General features: G+C 37.0%; 1 protein-coding gene and 1 long non-coding RNA gene across 2 annotated transcripts in view; both read left to right on the forward strand.

The window, feature by feature from the left end:
* Positions 1-17,448, forward strand: part of LOC145668062 (fungal protease inhibitor-1-like) — a 78,435-nt gene that overhangs the window by 16,978 nt on the left and 44,009 nt on the right. The gene's annotated exons all lie outside the window — the stretch shown is intronic.
* Positions 853-9,334, forward strand: LOC145669148 (uncharacterized). Its single transcript, XR_014128147.1, has 4 exons — positions 853-952; positions 5,970-6,205; positions 6,836-6,932; positions 9,215-9,334. It is a non-coding gene; the product is annotated as an uncharacterized LOC145669148 (long non-coding RNA).

A 17,448-nucleotide genomic window follows, 5' to 3' on the forward strand; every position in this document is an offset into this window, starting at 1 on the left:
CATTTGCATGGATGAAAAATGCATTAATATAACACGTACTTAAGCCGTTATGTGCATATGTGCATTTGCGTGGATGATGCACACGCACATAACCCGTGATTAAGAAGTGCACGTGCACATGTGCATTTGCATGGATGAAAAATGCATTAATATAACACGTACTTAAGCCGTTATGTGCATATGTGCATTTGCGTGGATGATGCACACGCACATAACCCGTGATTAAGAAGTGTATATGCACATGTGCATGAGCATGGATGAAGCACACATTTATATAACCTGTGCTTAAGCCGTTATGTACACATGTGCATTTGCGTGGATGAAGCACACATTTAAATAACCCGTTCTTAAGCCGTTGTGTGCACATGTGCATTTGCACAGCTACTGCACATGTGTATGACACATTCACAATACCGTGCAAGTGTATTTAGTTTCATTCTCTTAATATTTACAACATTAAATATGGCTATAATAGTATTTTTAATTGAAAGTTCAATTTTTAAAAAGTTATTATATTACTCATTCTAAATAAACAATATAATGTAACCTGCATTTTTCGAAAGCTTAAGTACATTCGAATAAATATTCAATCAGAAAAGTGTAAACACTATTAAAAGGCTCTCTCAGTAGCATAAAGAATTTGCAGTGTTCGCTTTGATGAAATAAATGACGTGAGAACCGGATAGACATGTGTCTGATTATATACATACAAAAAGATATGTAAATATAATAATCTTAATAAGATTATTATTGTTTGCATGTAAAATATTATTTTTCTCTATTCGTTATCAAATTAATTTTTATTTCGAATCGCGCATACGCACTGGTTGGAGCTGTGTTGTGTATTAGCCATGCGCGCTCATTTGTTTGTGTGGTCGGGTACGAGCTGTGGTGTGGTGGTGTTTGTTCCATGTTGTTGAAGGCGAAGAATTCAACATTGTATTATAATCAGGTGAGTGATGAAATTAATTTTAGTGTGAATTTGTAAAATTTAATAAAGCACCAGTTTAAACAATAAAACAAGCGTTAATGTTGCCGTATACACGCATCCTGTTTTTCACAAGCAGTATTTATTAGTTGACATTTTATGTTTTTGGAGGGGACAGATGAATAGAATAGAATATTTTTATTGTCGTTAAACAACATTTGTTGCAATAGACAACGTTAAGAGAGTATACAAAATATATACATTGAATATATAGGTATATAACTAGTCACTTTTTATTTTTTAATTCTTTCTCAAATTCTAAAACGCTATACACAGCTGTTTCAATGAGCCAAGATTTACAGTGTTTCTCAGTTTCTATTACACATACCACGAATTTCTGTAGGTAGAAGATTATACATCTTCATCGCAGTGTATTTATAACTCGTTTGTGTTTTACTTAACCTGAAATATGGTGTATCGAGGTCATCTCCGTATCTTGTGTTATAGCAATGAATTTTATTTCGGGTACTTGATATTTTCCAAGTTTTCTTTAATATACATGAGACAGCTATGGATATACATTGAAGGCACTGTCATGATTTGCATCTCTTTAAAGAAAGGTCTGCAAGAGTCATTATAACGTAGTCCCTTTAATATGCAATAAATTATGCATACATAACCCTACATTTATGAGGGTGAGGTGAGGTGATTTTGAGTTTAACGTCCCGTTCAGCAGCGAGGCTATATGAGACGTGGACCTACTGATTAACGTGGAATCCGAACCACATGAGCTCCCGCCGGGACTCGAACCCGGGTCTCCCACGCCAACCCTACATTTGAAAAGAGGTAGTGTTCCAAGGGCAGAACCTCCGTGATAATTTACAATCACAAGCAAGGTATGCTAGTATCATTACTAAATCCAGAATGGGAATTAGGGGTAATGGTTAAAATAGAACCTGATAGTATGCATGTATTTTTCTTAAGCCATCTTTTAAGAAAGGTATAAAGGCATTACTCGAGCAAACGGGTCTACCAAATTTACACGCATTTATTGCATTTTCCGGTTTCTTTTTGCAGAAAATGCACTAAATGAGGAGCTAGTGCATAAACCACGAACCAACTTGTCTAGGTGGCCACTAAAAAGCGCGAATGCTATCTAACCGAAACAGGGCAGGAGCGCAGCAGGAGGCCCGAGCGGAGCAAAGGGGTGCGTCCGTAGGGAGCAGGCGGGTCAGCAACAAGGGCATACGCATAAAAGGGGTTGGTGAAAACATACATAAAATATCTGCAATAATTTTTACCTTCAAAAACACTTATATAATAGTAGTAATTCTTAACTTCAAAATGGTTTCACTGCTTTCCCGCGTACAAATAGTCTGCTGCGAGGAGAAATTCTCGTCTGCTCTGAATTTTTACTTTTCTACATTTCGCACTGTTGATTGTAGGTTTCAACGTACCATGACGCTTAAAAAACTATAATACGACGCTCTTTATCACACAATTCTTCGTATTAAAATCGTATGCTTACATTACATCTATCGCAGTCGTCCATTGCTAACACGAACGGAACATTCCCGCCGTTTATTTTCACCTTCTTTGCATTCTTGTATTCTTCCGCTTCAGTAAATAGTTACATGTAAAATACGTTCACTACCATTGAAAATGTATTTCAATATGATACCCACTGACAGAAATTACTTATATTTACTCTCTGCTTCTTTTACGAAAAGTATTTCACCTCGTATTTTGCCTATAAATTTCGTTTTCGGTAGAACCGTCTGGTCGAGTGAGCCCATACAAGCATTTGAAGACCTTACTGCAACATGCAATATTTAAAAAGAATATCTGAATATAGCTCGAATTGATACAGGATATGGCTTAAGGGCAACTCTTTACTGTAAGTCACACATGTAACATCTCCACTGTGACTTACTTCACAAAATATAACTCTGCGAGGGAAGGGGGTTAGAAGACTTATGGTAACTCTTTACTTTGGGTCGCTAGTAGTAGGGCGGGTCAGAAGCCCCGCAGGGCTTGTTATGTTCTGTTCTCAAAATTAGTTGAAGAAATAGTAGTAGTAATAGTAGGGCGGGTTAGACGCGACTGAAGTCACTCTCACTAGCTTGGCTCAAACAATGGAGCACAATGATAAAAAAAAAAAAAGTTTGTTTAATATGAAATGTCTTACAAATTAGAAAGTATGTCTTCGTATATATTTTATTACGCTCTTGTAACTTTTAAAACAATAGACACGAAGCACTAAAATTTTGCACCCTTAAAATATCGGCAAGGAACAGAATTTGACATTCTAGCTAATACCACCGGACTAACAGTGTTACCAACGCAACATAAAGTTACATTTTTGATGTGGCACTACATCAGCTTATTATAAATTTCAAATCTACATACAAAATGAAAACATTCAATTCTGCATTTTTTTGTTCAGTGTTGCAAACTAAAGATGCTACGATGTCACAATAAATCCGAAAACATCCCAATTTTGGTGGTCTGTAGAACCGTAACAATGGAAGTGAAATGGGTGGGGCAGTGCACATCGGAAGTTCGTTACTGTAGAATTCTATGATCAGGATATGACGTCTTTCTAATAAACAAAAACAATTAAAAGGAATTAAAAATTTGACCATTTTCTAAGGGCTTTATTTCGAAAAAGTGTTGAGATAAGTATCGTTGATTATTTTATGCCGTTTGCAGCAATTTGATATATTAAACCGTTCCGGAGATATAATGATTGTTGTTAAATTTGACAATACATCTTAAAATGACGTAGTTGCAAGAGTTTTAAAATGAGCGTTGCTTGTCTTAGTTTCTTTGACACTTAACCAATAGTTTTTGGCAGCCGTTACTAACACAGGTTCTTGCGATTTCATGATTTTTAGCAGTATTGCCAACTTTAACATTATTTATGATATTTCCCGAACGATTAGAAATATACAATTGCTGTAAACGGCATTATGATCTTCAGATACTTTTGGAAAGAATCTACGTAATTAGATGTGATACTTATCTCAGCACTTTTTCGAAATAAAGCCCTTTGAAAGAAGTCAAATATTTAATTCCCTGTAACTTTGTTTCTGTTCATTAGAAATGTGCCATATCCTGATCGCAGTATTCTGCAGTAACGTACTTCCGACATGCATTGCCCCATCCGTTTCACTTGCGTTGTTACTATTGTGGGGGTTTCCATGGTGTTTTTTTTGTGACACTGTAGCGTCCTTAGTTTGCAACACTGAACAATAAGTACGGTATTGTGTGTTTTTATTTTGTATATGGGTTTGAAAATTGTAATTACCTGAGGTAGTGCTATTTGAAAAAAAAACTTTATGTTGGGTTGGTAACACTGTTAGACTGGTGGTATTAGCTAGTATGTCAAATTGTCACCCTGCCAGTATTTTAAGGGTGAAAAATTTCAGCGTTTCTTGTCTATTAGTTTAAAAGTTACAAGAGCTTAACAAGAAATGAACCACCCTATATCTACCTATCTACCAGGGAGTACAAATTAGTTCAGTTACAAAAGATGTCTCTGGCTGTTTCATAGTGACAGTTTCTTTCGGTGGTTTCAGAGAGGTTAGACATCTGTCAATACTTTTCAGTTTATAATGCTTTGTGTTTCATGCAAAATCCCGGTTTGTCACTGTGTTGAATATGGGAACTTCTGTGTTAACTGAGCAGCATTTGCGGGAGGTGTTAAGTTTTCTGCTTTAATTGAAAGAAAAGTGCAGCTGAAGCGCATCGAATGCTTGTAGAACTTTATGGTAACAATGGTCCAACTGATAAATCATGTAGGGATTGGTTTCGACGTTTCAAGAATGGTGATCTCAACGTTGAAGACAAGCCTCACTCTGGACAGCCATGACAAGTCGAATACAAATAATTAGAGGGATTACTCGATGAAGATCCGAGTCAAACGCAAGAGGAACTTGCAGAATCATTAGGAGTTACGCAACAAGTAGTTTCCGTATAACTGAAATCCATGGGAATGATTCAAAAGCAAGGCAGTTGAGTGCCTTATGAACTGAAACCGAGAGCCGTTGAAAGGCGATTTTTCAATTGTGATTCAAAGACAACAAAAAAAGGGTTCTTACATCGGATTGTTACTGGGGATTTTATATCGCATGTCAATCGCTGCCGTTGACCTCAACATCAATGCCAAAGCCAAATATTCATGGTTTCTAAGGTAATGCTGTCTATTTGGTGGGACCAAAAGGGTGTTGTCTACTATGAGCTGCTACAACCTGCGATTTCATTACGGATGATTGGTATAGGCTACAATTGATTCGTTTGAGCCACGCATTACGAGAAAAACGGCCGGAATACGAGCAATGACATGGACAAGTTATTCTTCTGCATGAGAATGCTAGGCCTCATGTCGCAAAAGTTGAGAAAACTTACTTAGAAACCTTCAAGTGGGATATTTTACCGCACCCGCCGTATTCCCCGGACATTACTCCTTCTGGTTACTGGTTGTTCCGACGGATGCAGCACGATTTGGCAGGTCACCGGTTTACTTCTTTCGCAGGAATCGAAAATTGGCTCCTAACTTCGATCCCTTAAAGGACGAGATTTTTTTTTTTTTTTTTTTTTTTTACATGGAAGGCGAGAATTGCCTGAGAGGTGGGAAAGGGTAGTAGCCAACGGTGGACAATACTTTGATTAATATGTTTACTCATTTTGTTTTGAAATAAATGCATTTTTGCCCCCCCCCCCAAAAAAAGGAAAAAAAGACCGAACTAATTTGTACTCCCAATATATAAAATATATTGGGAAAATGTATAGTATATTCTTTGGTGATTGTTAGATACATTGTTTTTTTCGTTCCCTAAATTTTATGTTCTGGTGAAATCATTAAATTTTGATGTTCAAACATTAAAAGGTATGGAATACCGTTAAATGTTCATGTATTGAACATGCACTTTTCAATATGACAGGGTATGAAAAATTGTTGAATGTCATCTTCCACGTATTGAACATGCCTTTGTCGTAACAATTTTGTATATCTAATACATTATTCTGTATTCTTCAGGATGTTGCAAGTTGACAAATTCTGTTGTTCAGCTGTTGGAAATGGTATCTGATCTCAATGAGAAGATAACAAGAATAGAAACAAAAGTATACTTCGTTCTTGGAGGAAAGTCTTCATCAGATGAAAACTGTGATGAAGGATTTGCAGTACTATCGGGTCTCCCACTTACAACAGATCCTAGTTTTAAAGAGTTCGATGCAAACATTGGGGACAATTCTAAATTTCAACGGAAATGTGTAAGTGTCTTTTAAAATTGTTTAAACTTATTATTTTAAAAAAAAAAATGTTTGTGCATAGTTACAACATTTAGATCTTCTGCTAGCTGTATCTAACCCATCCAAATATAAGAAATTGTTTCATGGCATATTCGTCACGGGATGTACACAAACCTGGACCCATAAAGTGGAGGTGATCTATATATCTGCGGAAAGCTTAGGTCAAGGTTTGATTAAAACCAATCACCAAAAATGGGGTAGTCTCACGCATTTCGTTAGGGGTCGCTACATAACTAATTTCGGTAAAAACCTATAATTGACATTTTGAAATGTTTCGCAGTATCTCTGGATGTCTACTTAAATAATGTTTTGATTGCTTATTATAGGTCGCCATTTCAAGGAATTTCGTGGATTTTTACCATTCTGTCCTGTCTAGAAGGATATGGAGCTTCTAGTAACTCAGAATTTCGATTGTCTTTCATTGACTTTCAGTGGAAATTCTGAAAGTTCCAGAAATTCTAGATAAGTTTTCAAATGTTATCAAATGGGTTTCTTTTTCTCACTTTTGATGTTCATATTTTAGGATTTAAGTTTACTAATGAATGTATAATTTCATATATATCAACATAGTCATATGTACATTTTTTCTAGCATCTGGAAAGAAATTATATCCTGAGTGTTCGGAGGAGCAAATCAGGGAAGCGATAAGCGATTGGCTGCACCACGCCAAAACAAGGAGGTCATGAAGGTACGTATCACCTCTGTTGGTTGGTTTTCATGTATTCCTAAGCCTTTATTTTAACATTTACATACAATTTTGCAGCAGTATTCAAAATAAGAACGGTTAACAAGTGGTCTCCAAGCTTTACATTCTCGCTATGATCTACATCAGAAGTCGGCAGCAGGGCGGACATTTTTGCATACTTCGGAGCTAGCGGGCAAGGAGGTGCGGAACTGTGCTTTTACCTTGAAGTATGTGCGAGTAGCTAATGGAGTGTAAAATGTGTTTGCTCTCGTAGGTAATTTATAAGCAGTAAAAAAAAAAAAAAAAAAAAAAATCTGACGCAGTCATTTTTTTAACTTTATTCTCTATAATTTATACGCACCTATTCTCAACGTGTATATTAACGCTCTCCAGTGGCGTTCTCATTTCCAAAGGCGACACTAGAACAAAACTGGGCGATTCGGGGGTGTTTGAGATTTCATGATCTTTAAAACTTTTTCCTTATTGTGGGAAAATGATTATGTATTTTACAAACTATTAGAAGTTTATAGACTTTTTAGTAAGTTATATATGACACAAACAAACTTTTTTCTTTTTTTTAAAGGTTAATATCGACGGAAAAGAGAGGAACATTTCATTTTTTTTTTTCGTCTTGTACAGTGTTCAACATAAATATCGGAACTCGACTACAGTCTTAAGATTTTATTTTATGCAACACATTTGAAATCAATGTTCTGCAGGTTGCTACATAATCAATCTAGCCTTAAACTAACGCCTGATAGGCAGGTAACCAGCGAAATATTGATTTCAAATGCATAAAATAAAGTATTGTACTATTATAGAGTTGCGATATTTATGTGGAACACTGTACCACCTGATGATAAAAAGAAATTGACTCATTGATAGTAAAAGAAATGTTTAAGTATCTTACTAGTATTGTTTAAATTCAAAATTTACATTATATTAGTTAAAAAAAAAACTTTACGTTAGGATTGCAACGCTGAGTTAGGAAGGAGGATAATCCGATTCCCCGTCATTGCACTATGCGATTGCAGGCACCCAGACAGAGAATATGGATTTTGCCGATCGCTTATCTAGGATATAGAATGTTTCTTTTTCTTACACAAATTTGCCACGTTGTTTTTGCATGTTTTTAAGCAGTACCTAGTCTTCCAGTGTCTCAGTATCTAGTAACATGACTTGAAATATGAATATCTAAATAAATTTATTAATAATGCTGTTGTACTTGATAGCATTAAGATTTATAAACTTGTTTCACTGTGAGTCATATAAGTCATGGGCAACTGACGGGAAGTCCGTCGGATCTGAACCCCCATAACTTTTAATTTGTATGAAAATGAATATAATTTCAAGAGCAGATACGTAACTTATTTGCATTTCATACTCTAAACCATCCTCGGACGCTCCCAGAGAGGAATACAGAGTGCACTACTGTATATACTTCTATCTTGCATAACGTGGTAGAGATCAGCCAGTTATATACAATTGATAATATGGAAAAGGCAACGTTTTTCATTGGTTGTTCATGCCACAGAAATAAATCTTTTTCAGCTTGCTTGCTTCTCAGAATATTGTTTCTTACTTTCAACCCACTTCCTCTAGCTTAGGTAACAGTAAAACTTCCATTTGTGCTAGATCGTTATGCGTTGCCTCACAGCTTTCGTCTTCATTTTGAACTTTTCAGAAGGCATTCGAAGTGTAGGATTCGATCATCCGTGAACATTCACCTCAATTTCTCTACCAAATTCACTTCTCATAGTTCTTACTGCATCCAGTCTTCAGTTTACTCTCATCCTTCACTGTCCGTACGAATGAGCACGGGTGAACAAGCGTGCTCATACATTTACTCCTGTTGTAGAAACTCAGTTTTACGTGTACTTAAACCCACACTTGTCAATGTCATTCAAGGTCAGTGCATTTAGTATCATTTACTCATGAGATATTCTACCCGTGTTTTCAACACACGTTTGCACAGGATTGCCACCTGTCGATAAAAAGTCAGCCTCGTTTTCAAATTGCTAATTTAAATACTCTTACTGGAATTGATTCAATACCCTAAGAAATCTTATTTCAGAGATGCTGATGGTGGTGATTTATTGAGCTTAAATGATAGTCTTTAGCTTTGTTTCTGGAGAAAATGGTATGGCATGTACAGGTATAATTTGGATGCAGCATATTTAAATACTTAATCTCAAACTATGCTAAGAATATTACTGTGATTTAGTTTAAATAGATTGATTTAGTATCTGCACTTACTGTATTACTTTTAAACCTTCTCTTTACAGGATGCAGAGGACTGAGGCCAAGGAATTATCGGAGAAAGTAAATTAAAAGAAAAAAACTACAACCATCTTGTAGATTACTTTTTATATTTAATAATAAATAAATGTATAGATATATATATATAATCAGTTGTTATCAATGTTGTAATACCTACTATTTCCATAAAATTACAGCGGAGTTGCACCAAGTTACGGTTAATAGAATATATAAACATTTTTGCACATGGATTTTTTTAAAATCTAATTTAACTTATGATTGAGTTTAGGCCACTTTGCTTTATCATGCATATATTTTAAATCTGAAATAGCTCCATGATGGCTTTTGATAAAATCATATTATGTAAAAGCTATGTTTACAAACCAAGCATTGTATTAAAAGAAAAAAATATATGCAAACTACAACTGTTTATAAGTTCAGAACCTAATTATTCAGGCAAGTATGAGTTTTTTCTTTCTTAATATTTTCAGTATCATATATAGGGCTCGGAAGTTAAAGACAGTTTTTCCCAAGTGCCCGAAGGTAAGGAACATCATAATATATGTTCATTTTGGGTCATTTTAGGCCAGGAAATGCTTAGTTTTAAGTCATATTTAGCTTATTGGTCCCCATTACCCTTCAAGTCTTAACAGCTGGTTTTGGTACTTGACCTTTTCTCAACTAGTTTTGCTGCCCACTCTCAATTAGAAACTCTTAAACATAGTTTTCTGTAGTAATCTAAATAAATTTCATTCATCTCTGACAATAGGAACCTTTAAATGACTGAAGCAGGTATAGTAGGTATGACCAGACAGTAGATGCTTGCCAAGATTGCCCTCCAAAGTAGTTCAAAATGAACAACAGCAGAAACAGGGCGATGAAAATGCAAATTAAAAGTTTTTTTTTTTTTTGTTTAGGCTTTTTAAATATATTTTTAGGTAAGGTCTTCAACTTCCAGGCGCTAATGGTACGATACTCAATATGCTGCATAGCAAAATGAAAAGTCTACAATAATATATGTGTAGGAACAAAGAAAAATATTGTCTAAATGCTCGTGACAGTGGTTTGTCAATATATACGCTACTGATAAACAGTTTCGACAGAGTACCATATTGTCTCGTCTTCAGGTGACGAGAATATGCTATAGCTGCTGTTTGAGGGGGGAGGGGATTGGAATCTAGAACTTTGAGATTACTGGCCTGGAACGTTAATAATGCAGTAGAGTAGTGCACGAGTCAGTAATTTTGGGTAAGTATATAATTGCTTTTTCGTTACATGTAACTCTAAGTTACTTTTCAAGAAGACGTTTACAATGTTGTATTTGAACTGCGTAAGGCACCAAATATATAAACTCCTTTTTTTGTTGCATCTCTAATATGCTTTTACATCATCTCTACACTACGAGGAAATCACCTGTGTCCTACATGAAAATCATCTGGGTACTGAATATAAATCATTTCTGTCCTACATGAAAATCCTTTGGGTACTGCGTGTAAATCACCTCCGTCCTACATGTAAATCACCTGCAATACCTGCATGCAATCTACATGTATATCTAATACGTGCTACGTGTAAATCAACTGTGCGGAAGGTGTAAATCACTTGTACAGAACGTGTGCATGGCACAGGTACTGCGCACGTGAAGATGTTGAATAGGACCTGTGACGCTTATGTGCATCACATGTACACGCGTGCATTTATACAGGTGATGCACATGTTGCATTCATACAATTGTGCATGTACTACGACGAATTCACCTGGCTACTGCGTGTAAATCAACTGTGTGGAAGGTGTAAATCACTTGTGCAGGACGTGTGCATGGCACAGGTATTGCGCACGTGCAGATGTTGAAATGGACCTGTGACGCTTATGTGCATCACATGTACACGCGTGCATTTATACAGGTGATGCACATGTTGCATTCATACAATTGTGCATGTACTACGACGAATTCACCTGGCTACTGCTTGTAAATCAAATGTGCGGAAGGTGTAAATCACTTGTGCAGAACGTGTGCATGGCACAGGTATTGCGCACGTGAAGATGTTGAACAGGACCTGTGACGCTTATGTGCATCACATGTACAGGCGTGCATTTATACAGATCATGCACATGTTGCATTGGTGCAATTGTACATTTACTACGTGTAAATCACCTCTGTCCTACATGTAAATCACATATGCACTACATGTATATCTAATACGTGCTACGTGTAAATCAACTGTGCGGAAGGTGTAAATCACTTGTACAGGACGTGTGCATGGCACAGGTACTGCGCACGTGAAGATGTTGAATAGGACCTGTGACGCTTGTGTGCCTCAAGTGTACAGGCGTGCATTTATACAGGTGATGCACGTGTTGCATTCGTACAATTGTTCATGTAATACGACGAAATCACCTGTGTACTACGTGTAAATCAACTGTGCGGAAAGTGTAAATCACATGTGCAGGACGTGTGCATGTTACAGGTATTGCGCACGTGAAGATGTTGAATAGGACCTGTGACGCTTATGTGCATCACATGTACAGGCGTGAATTTATACAGATGATGCACATGTTGCATCCGTGCAATTGTACATGTACTACGTGCAAATCACCTCTGTCCTACATGTAAATCACATGTGCACTACATGTATATCTAATACGTGCTACGTGTAAATCAACTGTGCGGAAGGTGTAAATCACTTGTGCAGGACGTATGCATGGCACAGGTACTGAGCACGTGAAGATGTTGAATAGGATCTGTGACGCTTGTGTGCCTCACATGTACAGGTGTGCATTTATACAGATTATGCACATGTTGCATTCGTGCAATTGTACATTTACTACATGTACATCACCTGTGTGCTACGTGTAAATCACCTCTGTTCTACATGTAAATCGAATACGAATACGTGCTACGTGTAAATCAACTGTGTGGAAGGTGTAAATCACTTCTGCAGGACGTGTGCACTGTACATGTACTGTGCACGTGAAGATGTTGAATAGGACCTGTGACGCTTATGTGCATCACATGTACAAACGTGCATTTATACAGGTGATGCACATATTGCATCCGTGCAATTGTACATGTACTACGTGTAAATCACCTGTGTGCTACGTGTAAATCACCTCTGTCCTACATGTAAATCACCTATGTGTTACGTGTAAATCCCGTCTTTCCTACATATAAATCATCTGGGTACTATGTGTAAATCACCTGTGTGCTACGTGTAAATCACCGCTGTCCTACATGTAAATCACCTGTGCACTACATGTAAAGCGAGTACGTGCTACTTGTAAATCACCTGCGCGGTAGGTGTATATCACTTGTGCAGGACGTGTACGTGTGCATTGCACATCTGCTGTGCACGTGAAGATGTTGAATAGGACTTGTGATGTATATGTGCATCACATGTACAGGCGTGCATTTATACAGATGATGCACATGTTGCATCCGTGCAATTGTACATGTACTATACGGATACTGTACGTGCACTGTGCTGTCTGGGAAAGTATCACCATCCATTTCAGCGACCGCGAAAACTATGGATTTGACACTAGTATCAATCAATATGGGCTATTTATACATGTCTCGGTATTCCTCACCTGCTGACACCCGGCCCGCATACAGTGGTAGCTGAATTTGCAAGTCATCGCTGATGGAAGTGTCACCATTGATCTCAACGACCGTGAAAACTATGGATTTGACACTAATGTCGATCAATTTGGATTACTTTTACTACATGTCTCGGTAAACGCCCCCCTGAAACCCCCCTGGTTCCAATTTTGACAAAAACGCTTCGTCTTAGACTGGGACCTGGACCAAGGTATCCGTGACCAAAATTTGGTAACTCTCGGTCAACTTGTCTGATCCCCAGGTCGGTCCCAGTAAACGTCCCCTCCGAGACCCCCCTAGTTCGAAATTTAAAAAAAAAACGCTTCGTCTTGATCTGGGGCCTGAACCAAGGTACCCGTAACCAAATTTTGGGAACTCCCGGTCCACTCGTCTGGTCCCCAGGTCGCACACGAACAGACAAACACACAAACAAACTCTTTATTTTATTTATATTAGATAAGATATACTATGTAAAATAGTCTCGTATCATAATATGTGATGTACAACAAATGTTACATTATATATTATCCGTAGCTCGTGATATGCTGCAACATATTAAGGGGGTGTCTACCCATCATTAGAGGCTTCAGAATCTCCATAAGGTAACATGTAAAATTTAATTCGTAAATATCTTACAAAATACTGCACCTAGAAACTTGCAATTTTCTATACGAATGCCAAAGAGCAATACAAAGGTGATGGTTATCTCAATTTTAAACTTAATGACTTAGATTAATTGTAATAATTACTTCCGTAATGACGAAATCACTATTTTAGGTAAAGATTCAAAGACCACTTTCATACTTCATAAATTACTACGGGTGACATTCTTTGAAGAACACATGCTGGGGAAGGATGCATTGTGGCAATTTGAACAGCGAAACTCATGTCTATCCCTACATTTTCATAATCATTTAGGCCTTGAGCAGTTTCCCTTACCACTCCCCGCCCCAGACGGCAACTACCGAATTTGCCTTTTCAGTGGAAACTGGAGTGACTCAAGTGTCAACAAAATACTTGGTAGAACAAAGATAATGATCTTTGAAACCTCAGTATCGAACATATGTTTCCAATTGCTTTTCTACATCTTTTTTTTTTTTTTTTTTTTTTTTTTCTTGAAACGGATGGATTCTTCTTCCAAGCAGTAGCTTTCACCTCTCTGCCACTCAAAACTATACAACGAAGAAAAGTCTAAATGTTTCTTATTTACCTATCTTTTGTTTTCTGGAAGGATAGGTTTCATTTCATTTTATATTATTTATCATAGAAAACAGACAGGGCGACGCTTCTGTGGTTAGAATGGATTAATTGTATGCAGGGGTGGCAAAAACCAAGTTTTCCTTGTTTGGTTTTTGAATAACTAGAATTTGGTTTACCTACTCCTTTATACATTTACCATACCCGTGTGTGCACGTGTGTAAAAAAAAGAAAGAAAAAGTAAAAGAAAAAACTAAAGAACTGCTTGATGGATCATCACCAAATTTGGTCAAAATATAGTCAAGAGTAAGGAATTTTATTTGTCATTAAAACCACCTACCCAAACCGGAAGTGATTTAAATAAACCATTTCTGGTTTGACCTTTGATCACCATAGATTGAAAACGGCAATATGTAGTGAGATCCGGTTTTCTGCTTCGTAAGAATATATTTAATCTCTATTATTAACTCTACTACAACCTACAATGGTTCAAATCAACTATAATTTCTGCTTTCAATAAATATTGATCTATATATAGCAAAAACGGTAAAAAATAGATGAAAACGGTTTCTTCCAATCGAGCAGCTCTCAAGCGTCTCAGGTGTACCTTTCATCTCCTCTTGTGGTCTTCAATTGAAACCTCGGTTTCAATAGTGATCTCCATAGAACAGGAATGAAGCGGGTTTTTGCTTTCTATTCAGCTTTCTAAAAATAACTACTATATTCTGTCTTCCAAAAGATGTGGAAATCAACTACTTCCGATTTTAACTTTAATGGCTATAGAATAAAAACTGTAATAGATAAGAAGCGGTTTTCTGCAATTAATTAGGCGTTCCAAGAATATACTTCGTCTCTTGTCTAATCTCTCTACTAAAACCGGAAGTGGTAGAAATCTACTACAATTTCCAGTTTCAATATTAATTGTGAAAATATCGTACCACAGACACCAAACTCCTTTGCGTGTTATACACTTGGCACTGCTACTTGTTTTTGAAGCATTTTCTTTATCTTTGGATAATCGTGGCCTCTATTTTTTAAACAGTAAAATAAATCAAACTCGAGGTCATATGTAAACTAGTTTTACAAATGATTTATCAGTAGAGCACAAATTATTTACTAGTCTGACCATTCATTACTGTTCAAGATTGAATAAGCCAAATCGAGTAGCATGTCTGAACAAAGGAGTGAGTTAGGGAAACTAATACATAAGATTATTTGCATGAATAAAACCTACTTTAGATTTGTAATAAGGGATAAGAAATCTTAAACATCTGAGAGGTTATTTGGTTCACACAGTTACAGTTAAGAAATTGATAAGAGAATAAGATAGATTGGGCTAGAACCTAAGTTGGGATAAAGCGGGAAGTATAAAACACATTTTTGTAATGAAAGTCTTGATTCTGAGCGAAAAGTTAGTTGACCTTTGACCTCGAGTTAGACCGGTTTGCGGTCACTTCTTAAGATTGAGACCGAGATCAGTCGAATTAGCACCCTCAAGTTGCAGTTATTCATTTTTTTTTAAAGAAGGGGCCATGGCTACAAAACTTTTAATTTATTTAGATTACATGTGGATAGACATAAGTTTTTTCTAGCCCGTTCTTATGTAACAGGGGGGTTATGGAGGACGGGACCTACAGTTTAAAGTGGGTTACAAACCATTACTCGGTTTGAATCGGAGAGAAATTGTCCTTTAGCTGGGCTCAAACCTGGGACCCCTGCCTGATTACAAAAGTGACAGTTCTACAGACTCATCCACTGAGAACACCTGATAAAGATATATTGTACTGATCTTGCATGTACTGTACTTGTGAATATTTTAAGAATCGCTTTACAAGAAGAGAAGTACAAAGTACAGAAGATATACTTTACTCCTCCAAGTTAGTTCACAGAGTCAAAAATTTAGCGACCTAATTTAATTTGCATATAAATATAAGAAGTGAATAAAGATATGAATCAATTCAGTTCACTCTGGTTCTGAACCATTTATATTATTTTATTGGTTTAAATCAATTGTTTGTTTAACATACACATACAAATTCTATGAACTTCAATAGGAAAATAATTTTGGATCTTTGGATAATTTTGGATAATTTTAGCACCAGTCGAGCTAAAACTCGACTCGACTCGAAAGTCGAGTCAAATTTAGAGTCGAGTCAAAGGTAATTTTCTCGAGTGGAGTTCCGAGCCGAGTCACTGTTTTTGACGTCGAGTTTCGAGTGAGTCGAGTTTGATAAATGGCTCGCTTGTTCAGCTCGTTTTAACTCGTTTTGAAATCATGGTCTGATTAGACTGGAAAGCGAAAGCCATGAGAAATGTAAGCAGTAGTGTGGAATACTTTTAGTGTTGCTCACGACAAGGAACATTACTCGTATCTCGTCGAGCCGTCGGTTGAGACGAGCCGTCGACTGGCACAATTGAGCTTTTGGCCCGAGCTTGCTCGGTTGAGATGAGCTATCGACTCGGCTCAGACGAGTCACCAACTCAGCTGAGATGAGCCATCGGTTCGAGCCAGCTCCGTTGAAACGAGTTCATCGCCTCGGTTCGACTCGGCTCAACTGAGCCGATTGCTCGAGTTGGCTCGGTTGGGTGAGCTGTTGGCTTGGCTCACTTCTCGGTTCGGCTCGATAGTGAATGAGCTATGAACCAAGCCGCTCGAGCCACTGACAACCCTAGACCCGAGCCGAGCAGTTTTGAACATGTTTGACCGGCGCCCTATAACTTTTAACAATTTTTGGCTCGAGCCTGAATACTTGCTTCTCCGGAACTCAAACCCAGATCCTCGTGAACAATGGCCTTGCCTCCTGAAGACTTCTCGGCGACCGAGATCGGAAGTCAACTAGTTTTTAGTATACAGGTACACCCCGCCTACTTTCTTGGTTATACATGATGTTATAATACTAATAATAATAATAATAATAATAATAATAATAATAATAATAATAATAATAATAATAATAATAATAATAATAATAATAATAATAAGTAGTAGTAGTAGTAGTATCATTGACCTATTATCTATGTTGGATACTTAAAAATAGTAATTGAAACTACACACGACTCGACTCGACTCGAAACTCGACCTGAATTCGAGTCGAGTTGGAGGAATTTTTTCGAGCCAAGAACTCGAGCCGAGCTAAAAAATGTCTGCTTCGAGTCGAGTCGAGTTTCAAAGAAAACTCACTCGTATCCATCCCTACAGTGGAATAGATATGAAGTTCGTGACCTGAGGTCTCGCTATGTATGTTCCCAGGGTGTTCGAAAACATCAAATTACTTAAGGAAATTAATCCTTACACGAGAACATAAAATGAAAGTTACGGGTCACCGTACTAAAAACATTCTCGCTTAAATTTCTTAGGTTAAATCATATTATGTTGCTGTCAAATACAACAAAACTTTAGGGCGTTTTCGGAAAACTCCAAAATATTGCTCGAGTTGTTGCTTTCTTGTACCGTTACGACCAATT

The sequence above is a fragment of the Thermobia domestica genome, chromosome 13 (genome assembly GCF_964235325.1).
Source record: "Thermobia domestica chromosome 13, izTheDome1.hap1.1, whole genome shotgun sequence".
Taxonomy (NCBI): domain Eukaryota; kingdom Metazoa; phylum Arthropoda; class Insecta; order Zygentoma; family Lepismatidae; genus Thermobia; species Thermobia domestica.